Genomic DNA, 14,653 nt, shown 5'->3' with positions numbered 1-14,653 from the left:
GACATTACTTCTATTTCTAAACTTGTTTTATAGGCTGCCTTTTTAAGCGAGTCTAAGGTAATTGAAGGGGAGGCAGCCTTTGGGAGAAACCAGGCACAGAAGTGGAACACAGAACAATTGAGCGTTTTGCCTGCATATACACTGAAGTCAGAACCTGAGGCTTTGGCCCAACTTTTCTATTTTTGCTTCTGCTGAGCAAGCGCACAGGAAACACCCACACCCGTGGCACACTGTGGAGACGTGCTGCATGTCAACGTTGCACAGTCCCCGTGCAGGGGGAGAGGAGGAGATTAAGGTGGACCACAGGAGAGACGTGGGCATAGCCACTGGACACAAGATTGCATGGCTCTAGTAACTACAAATTGCTGCACAAGGGCTGTGCAGGGGCCAAGTTCATGTCCTGCATTCTGTCCACGGGTCGTTTCAACTTCTCCCTGGGGAGTTTCCTACACATCACCTATTTGCTCTGTCTTTCTTGAGCAGAGAGGAGGGTGAATTCAGTCCTAAGAAACAGACTGTGCAGAGGTCTGGTGCAAAGGCAGTTCTTGTGCTCAGGGTACACAAAGGCCTTTTTAGAGCTATTGCAGCTGTGCTATGCTAGCCTTTCCAAGCAGTATGGGCTCCACTCCCTGTCCCATACCAATGCCCCAGTTCAGGAATGCATCCCTATTTTGGAAAGCATTTAAGCACATGCTCAAGTCTCACTGAAGTCAGTGGGACTGCCTTCCTGAATAGGGATGGATTTAGCCAGGTGCTTAAGTGTTGGCTTGAATGAGCGCCACAGTGGGGTGGATAAGGGATCCAGGCACAAAGGGAGTGGGCACTGCACCCTCTTCAAGCACGCTTTAGTCATTGGCCTCCCCATCACTGTGGAAGGCATTGTACCTGCTTGAGGAGCCATGTCTCCCACTGCAGCACTGCACCAAAAACTCACTGAAGGGCAAGAAGCAGATGTTACCATAAAGGCCTTCAAAGAAACATATTTAGGGAACAGTTCCCCGAATATTGTGTTTCTCCTCAATATGGGGAAATTCCTCATAAAATGGAGGGTGAATAGAAACATCAGTCTGATCTTCTGAAGGCCTAACAATAATGCCTTCATTATCTATCATGTTAAAATACATGGCTTATTCCAGGATGTGCAGGCAAGAACTGCAGAAATAAACTGTAGTAGCTCATGTAACCACATTCCAATTTCACTCTCTTTGGGACATGTTAAACAAAGTGAACACAAAACAGTTTATTTAAATAAACAAACAATTGGACTTCTTTTAGTGATATTTAACCATTAAGTTACATTGAGATTATGGGAAAAATATAAAAATGTAACCGTGACAGTACGAGTTTGCAATGGGTTCTCAGAAAGCAGCACTTTGAGGACTGGCTGTTTTAAACAGAAGTTATATTACTGTTATGAAGTGACTACAGTACATATATTAGCTCTTGCATTCAATGGGGCTTAATCAGAGCATGGAGAAGTCTTGGCATGAAAGAAGTGATTTAGCATCCACACACACCACGTCTGTTAGTCTATAAGGTGCCACAGGATTCTTTGCTGCTTCTACAGAACCAGACTAACACGGCTACCCCTCTGATACTTGATACCACAAGAGTAATCTCCAAATACATTCTATTTATTTTGCAGTGGTAATACCAGACTACCAAAGCTCCGTTGTTTTGACATATGAAGGGCATGTACATGATGGGACCATTATTAAACTTATTGAAATGTGCACTTTCAGCTAAAAGGGGACCTCACTGAAGGATTCTACCCACATGGAATAAATTGTGCAAAGGTTTCAAAATGCACAAACCCTTGAAAAACAACTTTTTTTGGGGAGGGGGGGAGGGGAGGACTTTCATTAAGCAACTCATCCAGTGAAATGATGTAAAGTTTTTGATAAAGTTTCTGCATTTAGTTTTAATTAAGCTATTTCTAAAATCCCTCATCCTCAACACAAATACATACAACTAACTGTGAGGGATGGGTGAACCAGATGGAAAATTAAGTACAGGCTCCACAATTCAACCTCTCTCTCAAACCAAATTCAAATTAAAAAAAAAAAACTCTTTGAATCTAGTCACTTCAGATAGTTACCCCTCCCTTTCCTTCTTCCTCGCCCGCAGTAGGGGGTCTTTCATTTGCTTAAATATATTTTTGATTCTCAGAAATGATGGTGCTTTCTGCTGGGACTGCTGTCATCTCTTTATCTAGTAGCAGTACAAAGTATTATTTGTATAGTACCTTTAAAGTGTCTCTACAAGTGTAACTAACTGAAAGACAAACTACACAGGGATCACTGAATCCATCGCTGAAATGAAGCTGTCTAAGAGGTGAAACACAGCAACTGTTAGCACTGCACAGCAACCCCACACAGCAACTTTAGGCCAGAAGTGAAGAAGAGCTTATCCATATGAAATTGCAGAAAGAGAGAGAAAGAGAATAGAACTCAATCTGCAATAATAGGGACACCCTTAGTCTTAAATGGTCTGGACCTTGATTATAAATTTCATCTGTAAAACAGCATACAGCTCCCATAGCCAGGACAGAGCCCTTTTGGGTCACTACACCTATTACGAAATTAATTTTCTCCCTCCACCCCTGAACCCACCTTCTCTTCACAACAGTAACTAACTTAAACAAGTTCCTTTCCCATTATCTTTCCTGCTACTAGAGGAGACTAAGGGGGATATGATAGAGGTATATAAAATCATGAGTGATGTTGAGAAAGTGGATAAGGAAAAGTTATTTACTTATTCCCATAATACAAGAACTAGGGGTCACCAAATGAAATTAATAGGCAGCAGGTTTAAAACAAATAAAAGGAAGTTCTTCACGCAGAGCACAGTCAACTGGTGGAACTCCTTACCTGAGGAGGTTGTGAAGGCTAGGACTATAACAGTGTTTAAAAGGGAACTGGATAAATTCATGGTGGCTAAGTCCATAAATGGCTATTAGCCAGGATGGGTAAAGAATGGTGTCCCTAGCCTCTGTTCGGCAGAGGATGGAGATGGATGGCAGGAGAGAGATCACTTGATCATTGCCTTTTAGGTTCACTTCCTCTGGGGTACCTGGTATTGGCCACTGTCGGTAGACAAATACTGGGCTAGATGGACCTTTGGTCTGACCCGGTACGGCCGTTCTTATGTTCTCATACTGTATATTCAAATTAAAATACTACATTCACCCATTTAATTTGGAATTAAACGGGCTTCTCCCCCACCCCTTGATCTTTCTGTTGCAATTTCTGAAATACAGTATCTTGGAGAGGGGGCTGTTTTGTGTGTCTAAACACACAAAATTGTAAATAGTCCAGCTGTACTCCTTCTGCTATAATCATCTTGATTATGTTAGACCCAAGATAACCATCAGCACTCAAGGGGTGGCCATCTTTAAACTATCATGAGTGTACTGCTAGGTAACAAGATGGCTTCCCGATGGTTGTGGCCATCTTGGTGGCCTGCAGAGCCCCCAAGAGCTCTTAAAATATTGAGTCAGGAGATGCAGTTTCCTATGTTACTTTTAAATGTATAAACAATTTGAGATATTAGAAAAAAATCCCTCTCCCTTAAAAAAAGAAGAGGAAAACTTGTTCTTACTTTCCTTGCTTCTTCCTTCCACATCTGTTTTAATACTTACTGTCTATGGCCCCCCATAACCACACAAATATTAATTAATTCATCCTCACAGTGCCCCCGTAGAGTAAGAAAGTATTATTTTTCCAATTTTACAGATGGTTAACTGGGACACAGTAAGATTAAGAGACTTGTCCAAAGTCACACAAAGTCTATAGGACAGCTGAAAATTGCACCCACATCATTAAATCCCAGTCAAGTGTCTTAACCACAAGACCAACTTCCCTCCATTTTTCATCACTACCATTTGAGATTCTCAAAATGTTTGGGCCCTGTCAGGTTTGTCTGGAAATCCACCTCACCTTCATGCTGGGGAAGTGGTTTTAAAGAGAGAGAGGAGCGTGCCATTTGAATCACCAAGTCTGTTTTCTTAGAACAGACTCTCTCATACCCTGGGGCCAGGCCTGAAACTCCCATCTTACTTATTTTATACAGAAGTATCACTGCCTGGGATTTTCTATAAGCACTCCCACTGCCCTGGTGGAACCTCACATATACAGCAGAGGCATGGGTGCTGAGCAGCAGCAGCAGCAGCTTCTCCCAGCCACTGGAATCTATAGTGGTGCTGGTGCTTAGGTCAGGGATATTTTCTCTTGTATTCTCAATGCTTGATCAATGGTGCCTAGGCAGCAAGGAGCTGCTGGAGAGAGGAGATAGGGAGAAGGAAGTGGCATCAGCCAGATGTTCAGGCTGGCTGGTGGGGGAGGGGAAGGGAGGCAAGAGGGAGAGAATGAGGAAGCAGGAATTCAAGGGGAGCCTGACTCCCTCTTGAGCCCATATTTCTCCATTCTGTCTCTACAACATAGAATCATAGACTTTAAGGTCAGAAGGGACCATTACGATCATCTAGTCTGACCTCCTGCACAATGCAGGCCACAGAACTCACCCACCCACCCCTGTATCAAACCTGTGTCTGAGCCATTGAAGTCCTCAAGTCATGGTTTAAAGACTTCAAGGTGCAGAGAATCTTCCAGCAAGTGACCCTAAAGCCCCAGGCTTCCCAAGGGGACTCCCAGGTCACTCTCCACACCTGGAGAAACTCTTGGGTACATGAAGATGCGGCCTGAGGTCATTTGCTTTGATAAACATGGGGCAAAATGGTAAAATTTGGAGGCCCACTGCCACAGAGGTTTCCCATCCAATTGCTAACACAGCCCTAATTGGTAAGAGCTGAATGTTAGGGGGAGCCATAAAGCCCTTCTAGAACTAGCAGGATCCTCCCGCATTTCCTGTCTGCCTTTCCTGTGGATTTATACCTATTTTCATCATAACCCCTCCTTTTAGATACATATTGTCACTCATGTCTGCAGTACTCCGTGGATTTCATTGTCCAGCTTAAGCGTTCATCAGTCCTATCAACTTTTGTCAGCTGCTCTTAACTTAAACAGTCCTGCCAAACCAATCCCTCGAAGGCCTGTTTTTCACTGCCAGCAGTCTGATGCCAGTGAAGACTATTCCTTTATGTAAATTTCCCCTTACCCTAAAGGTTCCTTAATGCTTTGTAAATCTCACCCCCTTCTTTCTGCAATAACCGTCTAAGGTTTCAACTACCCACTGAGATGCTTTCTTTGTCCTGCCTGCCTGACCTTATACATGGTAGCAGCAGCATTTAATGGAAGCCCTACACTTAAGCTTTAATTGTCTCTTCCAGGAATTCATATCCTCATTTCTCTGCCTACATACCTTGTATGGAAGGTATCTACAAGTTGCTTCCCATCTCATTTATAACATTTACATTCTCCCAGCAAATAGACCTTTGCCTTTATTAAACAGCATTTAGATTAAGGCTAAATAGCCTACGTGAATTACTTGTTTGTCTACAGAGTTTAGATAAGATATTTCTGACTAATAAGCAGCCTTTCCTGATACTATACTTCACTACTAGTAATTCTATATGGAGATAGTTATTAGTCTTTAAATTCCTTTTGCCTGGAAATAGAAATTCAAACTTTAATATGATCGCTATTGCAATCATCATTCATTAATGCTAAGTATGTGTTTCCCCCACACCCACACTTGAGAAAGAGGGAGCAAGCTGGTAGTGCTCTTAGTTATATTTGTAATCAAATGCGGAGCTAAAATCATGAAGGTTGTGAACTAATACAACCCTAGCAATTCACTTCATGTTCACTACTTCCTCCTCTGGCCACTACCTGAATCCTTTAAAAAAAAAAAAAAAAAAAAGGTCCCAGGCATTCCACCCCCCCAAGCAATGTCCCAGGGGACTGAGTATTATTCACTGACTACTGAAAAATTAATATAAAAAATTACTGCAACTCATTTCTCCAAATTATGTCAAAGTTTTGCTTTGCGAAACTTTTGCCTTCAAAGTCATATAAAACTCTGTCGTCAAACATTGGTTCAATTAACTTAATGAAAGTGATAAATAATTCACTCACGTTTTTTCATTTTAACAAAGCTTCTGATGGTTATAACATCAATTTTTTTTTCATTTTCCATGTCTTATTATCTTACAACTTAATCCTCTGCTAGCACAGTCTGGCTGTTTTTACACTCCCTCATTGTTTAGCAAGTGAATAATTGATGGATGATAACTTGCAGCTGTAGCCCCTCCCACTCCCATTTTACTGCCTTCTCTCAGTGGAGATGCCATTTTCTGGCTTTTTCCAGCAGCTTGGTTTACAGGCCTTGGTATCACTTACATATTTGAAAGAAATCAACCCCTACAAATAAAGGTAACAAGATGAAAGTTCATATTGCCCTAATCCTAGGTAACTTTTGCTGCATTTGTTGTAGTGCAGCATTATTTCCAATCTCATCTTTATGAGCTAATATAGAAACCTCACTGAAAAAGAAGTCTAGAGCTGTAGGAAACTTACTGAGCTTGCCTTGTTGGCTTTTTATGGCATCTTCTTCAGTCTCAATCTGCATGGATTCTCTCAGGGCATTTCTACATTCGAGCTGGAGGTTAAATTCTAGGAGACAAAAAGAGTGCAGTCACAGCAGGAGTGGCTAGCTGCCCTGAGTACGTACCCATCTGAGATGATAGGCAAGTACTCAGACAGCTGTCCCAGCATTCACACCGCCATGGCTACACTTCTGGTTTTAGCATGCTAGCTCAATCAGAGCTCCTGGGGGTAAGCCTTCTCAAACTGAAATTTACACCTTTCAGCTCCAGTAGAGACATATCCCCAGTCAGTCTCTCTCTGACACTTATGAACTTCATCTGAATTATGGCTTCTTTTTTGGTGAAAATTCACGCTTGTGCAGAGGGCCTGTACATTAGTAACTGGTGTATAAACAAACCCCTAAATGGGACTTAAGGCCTACGGCACTTAGATAGCATGTCGGTCTTGTGCTGGCCCTCTGCCTTAGGGTGAATTTCACCCCAAGAGCACACCAACAAAAGCTGGTTCACAGGGTGCTGGGTGATTTTCTCTGTCCCTTAATTCTGACACCTCATTTTTATTTAAATTTTCAAATTTACTGTCCACCTCCAGGACTTATGTTCTTCACTACCGTAAGTGAGAAAAGAACCAAATGCAGCCATACTGGGTCAGACCTAGGGTCTATGTAGCCCAATATCTTGGCTGATTGTGGCCAGTACCAGATGCTTCAGAGGAAGCAACTCTATTTAAAAAAAAAGTTACCCAGGGGAATAAAATCCCAAACGTCAGCACTATTATAACATCTGATTCTACTGCTAGTAGGGCGGGATCATAGAAAACTCCTCCACCCCTCCACTTCAGGCAACTACTGTGAAGGTCAGTTCTTTAGCTCCTCAGAAGATAGTACTGGAGGAGCATTATGGCTTATTCTGAATAACTCAGCACCGTCACAATGAATCTGAACTTCACAACTATAAAGAATCAGGCAGGCTACCTGGGATGTGGCCCACGCTACAGAGTGGAACACTGAATGGAAGCCTGACAAGACACTGTAAAATACTGGGGAGATCCAATATTTCTTTTTAAATCCAAAGTTACATGAATGTCCTTTTGTTTTGTTTTTCCCCAGAGAAGAGACAAAAATTTGTTTATAGCTAAAAGCTGACGTACTCAGATATTTGCACTATTAGCTTTTAAAAAGATTGAGTTACACACTTCAGCCCAGTCTCAAGCAACAGATGTGGGTTTTCGCTTATAGTGCGGATGTCAATAAGTTTAATGTCATGCATGTTCAGTGGGGATTTTATGAACCCAACAAAAGAGCACAGTTGCACTGGATTTTGTTAGCGCTTTAGAAAAGTCAACAGGCCACACACGTTCTTCTCAGTCTTGTATCTTGTAAACACACCATAATTGGAGTAGAACATTTTATTTGTCAGGAGTCCATGGAGATAATTAAATGAGTCAAATACTGTAGTCTGATAGATCATTGACCAAAAGAACATCACAGGAAAACAAACAGGGTAAAATGCAATAAGTGAAGTTGAAGGCTATTAAAATAAGTAACCTTATATAACCTGGAAAAATAAACGGCAGTGTAGAGAGTGGACATTTCTTCAAGGGAAAAAATGAGGTCATGTTACTCCTGTCAACAATGAGAGAGTTCTCATGAATAGAATATAAGCCTAATTTACATCTTCTATCTAACCCCAGCCTGCTACATCTGTCAGGAAAGAAAAAGAAAAATAACTTTCTTGTTCCACGGCTAACAACAATGGATGATGGCAATAAAAAAAAAGACCAACTAACTGTATCTAAACTAAAGGCTTGTTTTCACATAGGCATACAAGTCTGTAAAAGAACTACATCTTGTATCCAATTTTGTGGACACTCTTTTTGCCCAAACTTAAGTTCTGGCTCAAATGCACTTATTCCAGATCAGGTATTGAGATGTCTCCATGCTAGCATTTGCATCCGCAGTTTATTATGTTTGCAAGATTGGACACGCTTTGAAGCTCTTCTAAAAATGTGGCTGTAAACATATACATAGGTGATGGGGCAGTAGTGTATGCATCTATTTTCTTTCAATGCTAACAACAACAGATTGTATTTCACCATATACTCATTGCATTAGGAACAGAGGGTGTCACAAGGCTCAATGAGGCTTAGCGCTTGAGGCTGTAAGATTTTCAACGCTTCGTAAAATTGAACTCATGAGTAGCACTGGAATCTTCACCAGTAGGCCAGCCATGAAGTACTCCTCTCCCTGTCAATTTTCTGCCTTTGGGAGGAGGAAATTACAGAGATGGACTTGGGTAGGTTGCCAAGCTATGAGGGAAGAAGAAAGCAGGGGCCATTTACAAGGTGTATTGTGTGGTAGGGTGTAAAATTATTTTCTTGGATGCCACTGAAAACCCATCACCACAGATTATTCTAGAATACCCACTATTTATAACATCTAGTCAAGAAATTGGAAGAGTGAGCTATCCAGGACACTCATGATTGGGTAACCAGTTGTTGTGGTTAACTTTCAAATTCCTTCTGAGTCAGCAAGGCTAAAATGGGTGCCTAATAGAGCCTAGCAAGCAGTTAAAGCATTTTAGATTTGCTAGGGAGGTTTAGTTGCCTAGTTTGCCTGTTTAAAACCAGCGGCTGAATGTTTTGACCCAGTTAAAACTTTAGAAATCTTAAGACAATGAAAAAATTCTAAAACATCGTTTTAAGCCATGCTTCTTTGACTTGGATTCCTCCTTACACCTACAAACCTTACCAGAAAACACTTTTTTTTAAAAACATACAAAAGTAGAAACTAAATGTTTTCTGCTGAAAATTAAAAAGATGGTATAAGGTATTTTGAAAAAATACTTATCTATATATTTAATTCAGAAGCTTATACTGGTGCCCATTGCCATAGTACCGGTGCATCTAGCAATAAAATTAAAAGATAAAAGTATTACAGAAACTGGCCCAGTTGTTCTGTTTGACTTTTTTTCCCTCCTAATGCAGGCTTTACAGAAAAAGTTTTAAAAGGAAAATCTTTGTGTGTGTTTTACTGTAGCCATAAAATCCACTTTATAATAGCAGTGACACACTACAGGATGTGTTGTATACCACTGTAATAGCACTTGGCTTTTGGCCTTTGTCATGCAGCCAAGGCAGGTTAAAGCAAATAGAGCACACGCCCTGTCGTGTGTTCACATTTGTTATTGCCTACTCGACCACCGCAATTTTAAAGGGAACGTAACTAAGACTGGGAGAGCCAATTTGGATAAAATAAGCAATCAACTGAATTTATACTCAAACCTCAAATGGAACCCAAATCGTTAACTTTTCAACCCAATTTGTTTCTAGATTACCTTTCATCTTCACTCTGCACTTCCTGGTACAACTGGGAGCAGAAATCTGAATGCCAAAGAAAAGCGAGTAAGGCCATTCCTGACATGTCAACTAGCAGTCACAAGTACCATAATTTTGTGAGAGAACCTGTTTTCATGATTTTAGATTAGGGTGAGCTAGCTAAGCCTGACCAAATCTCAAACATTTTCTGTAGTCATTGTGTAGATACAGAATAACATCTGGAGCTCAGTTTTAGCAGGCCAAGTTGTAGCCTATGTTTTCTAAGTCTGTGAATACACTATGAAGAGAAAAAGCTGCAGGAGCCAGGAATTAAGTTTCTGTTTGCAACCCACATGCATCCTGTAGGTTTATATTGAGTTTGAGGTATTATCTACATAATTGTTTAAAGCACAAAGAGTAAGTCTACAGACATTAGCAAAAACAGATGTATTCAGTTGATTTTTCTTTAAAAAAAGACAAATAATAAATATTGGATCTTTAGAGCTAAATCCTGCACTCCTCACTCAGCCATTACTCATGCAAAATTCCTATTGATTTGAGTAGTCTTGCCTAAGGGTTGGACCCTGGTACCTAGCCACATAATAATAAAAAAAACAACTTGTTTTTGATATAGTTACAGTGCTGCTTCCTGTCTATGAGGGCTGAGATACACAACAAGAATAGCCTTTTCTGCAGTATTTTGGCATTTCCTTTTATTGCTCCAGGTACAGAGGCAAAAAGGGAAAAGCTTAAATATTGGTAAATTTGTGACAAATCTGAATCATGTGTTGGTTTTGTCCAAAGCAGTTTGCTTACTTCTAATTATAGGCTCCTATATACAGTAATGCAAAACCATAGCAGACAAGAATACAGCTCACACCTCCTTACTTTATATTCAGTTTTGAAGCCCCCTAGTGGAATATTCATAATCTGAAAGCGTTTCTAGGATCTCAAAGCACTGCAACAAACATTAATGAAGAATCTTTTGAGGTAGGGAAGTATGTGTTGTCCATGTTTTGCAGACAGGGAAACTGAAGTACAAAGGAGTTCAGTAGTTTTCCCAGGGTCACAGAACAAGTCAGTGATAGACACAGGAACAGACATCTCCGTACTCTTTCACCACAAGTATGTACTTCTCCTTTCTTGAGAGGATGACCATTTTCCCCCCCCCTCAGGCTAAAACTAGGCTTCCAGATACTACAGCGATGAGTGCAGCAGAAGACCTGATTACAACAGAAAATTGTTGTATATTCATGCTCAGTTAGGTTCACTTCCAAAATATGGAGAGAAACAGCAGTCATTTTATGTCAAAACCATATGCAGAGCCCTGCCTACCCTCCATGTAATCCCCTTCTGATTGGGTACTCCCTAATCTAGAGCCCATTCAAAAAATGCCCTTCTGACAGTGCAATGAAAAGCAGGCACCTACCCTGAAGACCATTGCATTGGAGCTCCCTATTGGAAGACCCAGAATCAGAGGACTGTAGCAGCTGCCCAGCTCAATGGATAGTAATTTCATCTGCCCAATAAGCTATGTTGTCATACAGTTGTGTAGGGTGCAGAATTGGAGTGGACAGAGGCAAATTAAGCTTTTGTGGGGCCCTGGGCCAGAGCAAGTCAGGGTCCCTCCCCACCTCTTCCACCTGCAGTCACAGGTGCTGGAACTAGGAGTGTGTAGGGTGGGGGGTACTGTAGCACCCCCTAACTTGAAATGATTTCCATTATATCCAGGGTTTACAGTTTGGTTCAATGGCTCACAGCACCACCCCCACCCACTATAAAAATTGTTCCAACAGCCCTGCTTGCAGTCCTCCCTCTGCCCCCGCTCCCCCCCCCCACACCCCATGCTCCTGCTGGGGAAAATGGGGTTGGGGCACATGGGTTTCCACCGCCTGCCCAGCGCTCCTGCTGGGGAGCAGGTTCAGGGCATAGGGGCTTACCCTGCTCCCCAGCAGGAGTGCCAGATAGGTGGAGCCGAAAAGCCCCTGTGCCCTGACCCCACTCCCCAGCAAGAGAAGTGGCAGGCAGGGGTGACCATTTTACTGCCCCCCCCCAATTGGCCAGGGCCACTGGGCACTGGCCCAGTGACTAATCCACCACTGGGACTGGGGTTAAGTTTCCAGTACAACTAATTTTTTTTGCCTACTTCTCTGAATGGAGCTGTGTCCCAAGTCATTCAGTGGCAGAACTTTCACTGGAAAGAAACACTTTCCAATATTTAATCATATGAGTGGGTGGCTGGTGCACATAGGGAGGATAGTTTTTATTACTAATGTTTAGTGGTGAAAGTGTTTTATGATTCAGATTATCCTGTTTTTTTTAAAAAACAAAAACAAAGATTAACTTTTACAGGCTTCCCTGATGGTAAAGAAGCTAATCCATATGGAATAGAGTACACAATATGCACCAAGAGCTAGTGACTGGAATATAGGACTGTAAAGAAAAGATGATCCTTCAAAACATTCAACTACAGACTCTTTCTGCAACAGTTGCTCTTGCTTCTTTCAACTACATTACTATGTATTTTAATAATGCATACCACATAAAAGCAGCTGTGTTAGAGATATTAAAAACCAGGGACTGTCACCCTTCCTCAGGTGAGACGTCTCATTGGAGACCTGAATGGGACTAGTTGCATAAGCAAAGATTATTCATGTGCAGAAGGGTTTGCAAGCCCTAAATCTGCACAGTTAAAATCAGAAAAGGTCAGGAAATACAAAAGTTAATTAATACCAGCATTAATGCAAGAGACGTGTTCTAAGAAGGTTACCATAAAACACAATGGTTATTCTATCCCTCCACTTCCCGTACCACTTATTTTGCCTGTCTACATCTTTTAGGTTAGTATAATTTAGGAACAAATCCTGCAATCTCTTGCTCACATGAATAGTCCCAGTGGGATCAACAGAAGAAGTGTGTGTGTGTGTCATTATATATAACTAATATGGTCTGGCCCCAGTCCTACAACCACTTGCACACACACTTAATTTTAAGCACACAAGGCGTCCCATTGAACTCAGTGAGCTCATTTTTCAAACCTGCCTGAGCAAAGATCAAGTGCAGTGGGGAAGGGAGTGATGACATGGCTCCCTGAGTCTTTTCTGCCTGGCTCCAGCATAATTTAAAGCTACAGGGAGGTATCTTTAATTTATGCTACTAGCCTAAGATCTTATGCCTGCTGAGTATCAGGCAGAGCTAGAATTAATAATTTGGAGGTCCTGTGCCCCATGGAAATTGCCCACCTACACACACTTTCCTTAATCTGGTCCTGCCCCATACATATCGCACTCCACACACAGAGACCAACATGTCTCTCCCGTGCCACATATATACCATCAACTCTCCACCAGCCCCCACTTTTCCACATACACATCCCAGCAGCCCTGAAATACAGCCCACTCACCCCAGCCTCCACAGGGTACCACACCTCAGCCCCATTGGCTCCCAACCTCTCACCCTGCAACCCCCCTGCCCCCAAATGCTCCCCACTCACTTCACCACCCAACAACTCCTCACTCCAGCCCCTCACCCACTGTCCCCTGGACCTACCTGGCCACTCACTAGTGCCTCACACACAGGTCAGCTCCATTCCCATACCAAGCTAGGGTGGCTCCTCTGCCCCACACTTACATGGCCTTGCCCCACGCAGATTTGGCTGCGCCTCCCCTTTATCACAATGGGGGTAGGGGCAGCTTGGAGTAAGTGGCATTGCATCCTGGTATATGGGGGCACCATTCAGTTTTGTTATTTTCCAGTGGTTGGGGCCTGTCTGAGATAGAGGCCTTGTATAAGTGTATCAGCCCACACTGGTTAATTCAGACCAGCGATCAGGCATAGCAGAGCCTCGCTTCATCATGCTCCTGCCCTCCTCTTGCCTCCCCTAACACACACCCATACCCTGACCCACATTCTACCTCTCCTCCTGCTTAACATGCCCCTTCCTCCAGGCAGCACAGCACCAGTGGATTAGAAGGCAGTGGCAGACAGTGGAGTTGGTCAAAGAGGTGATGGAAACTCCCCTGGTTGCTATGCAACATCAAGATGGTCCCCCTACGCAGGGGAGAATTCTCCAGGGCAGCTCTACAGCCAGTTTAAATTCATTTTGCTCTGTGTAAACAGAGCAGGGTGGGTGCAGCAGACTAAAGAATCCAGGCACAGTGAGTGCAGCCACACTTAAAGTTAAGCCTGTGCATAAATCTTAAGTTACAAGTGTTTCAAAACAGGGACCAGGTCATATAAGGCCACCTGGAGATATTTCCAGGTCAAAAAAGTTCTCTTCAATGGAGTAAATGCCTTCTTTATGCAGGAATGAGGAGCTATGGTTGTAGAGAAAGAAAAATTGAGGGTGGGGGACAAGAAAGGAAAAAAAATGTATCAGGACCCTGGGCTGTTATCCAACATCCCATACCCAGCCAATGCTTGGTGCAACTGATCCAGCTCTATTAACATGTCAGAGCTGGAAGAGGAGACGACATGCTCCTGCCAGCCATTATGTCCGCTTATGGTGAAAAGTGTTTCTTGCCTTCAGAATTTGTGGCTTGTACAGCTGAGCAAAAAGGTAGGAGGTTTCCCTCAAATCCAAGTGTGATGTTTCCTGACAGTGCCCAGGGTTGAGAGACACTCGTTACCACCTACCCTTAGCAGGAGGATGCCTTGCCTGGGCTTGCTGCCAGGGGGGAGGGTCAGCTCCCTCACCCCTAGCCATGGGCAACACGAACTCCCTTCAGCTTATTCAGGCTACCCTGGCCCTCTGCAGGTAAGCAATAGGCAACCCTCCATCTCTCTGAGCATTCCCCTGACACTCAGAATTCACAGACCCCCTGCTTCCAAAG

At 42.7% G+C, this 14,653-nt stretch overlaps 1 protein-coding gene across 5 annotated transcripts in view; it reads right to left on the bottom strand.

Moving 5' to 3' along the window:
* The window catches only part of SMARCAD1 (SWI/SNF-related, matrix-associated actin-dependent regulator of chromatin, subfamily a, containing DEAD/H box 1), a 217,676-nt gene that overhangs the window by 163,912 nt on the left and 39,111 nt on the right, over window positions 1-14,653 (bottom strand). Inside the window, exons 1-2 of one of the 5 annotated variants that reach the window (XM_039542692.1) lie at window positions 9,842-9,870; window positions 6,477-6,572 (exon numbers count right to left, since the gene is read on the bottom strand). The exons of 3 other annotated variants lie outside the window; for them this stretch is intronic. The gene's annotated coding sequence lies outside the window, so the exon portion shown is untranslated. Of the gene's footprint in view, window positions 1-6,476; window positions 6,573-9,841; window positions 9,871-14,653 lie in introns of those variants that run through there. One more of the 5 variants, XM_039542690.1, reaches the window with a different exon arrangement.

The sequence above is a fragment of the Mauremys reevesii genome, linkage group 5 (assembly GCF_016161935.1).
Source record: "Mauremys reevesii isolate NIE-2019 linkage group 5, ASM1616193v1, whole genome shotgun sequence".
Classification (NCBI taxonomy): domain Eukaryota; kingdom Metazoa; phylum Chordata; order Testudines; family Geoemydidae; genus Mauremys; species Mauremys reevesii.
This window is presented reverse-complemented; position numbering and strand designations above follow the sequence as displayed.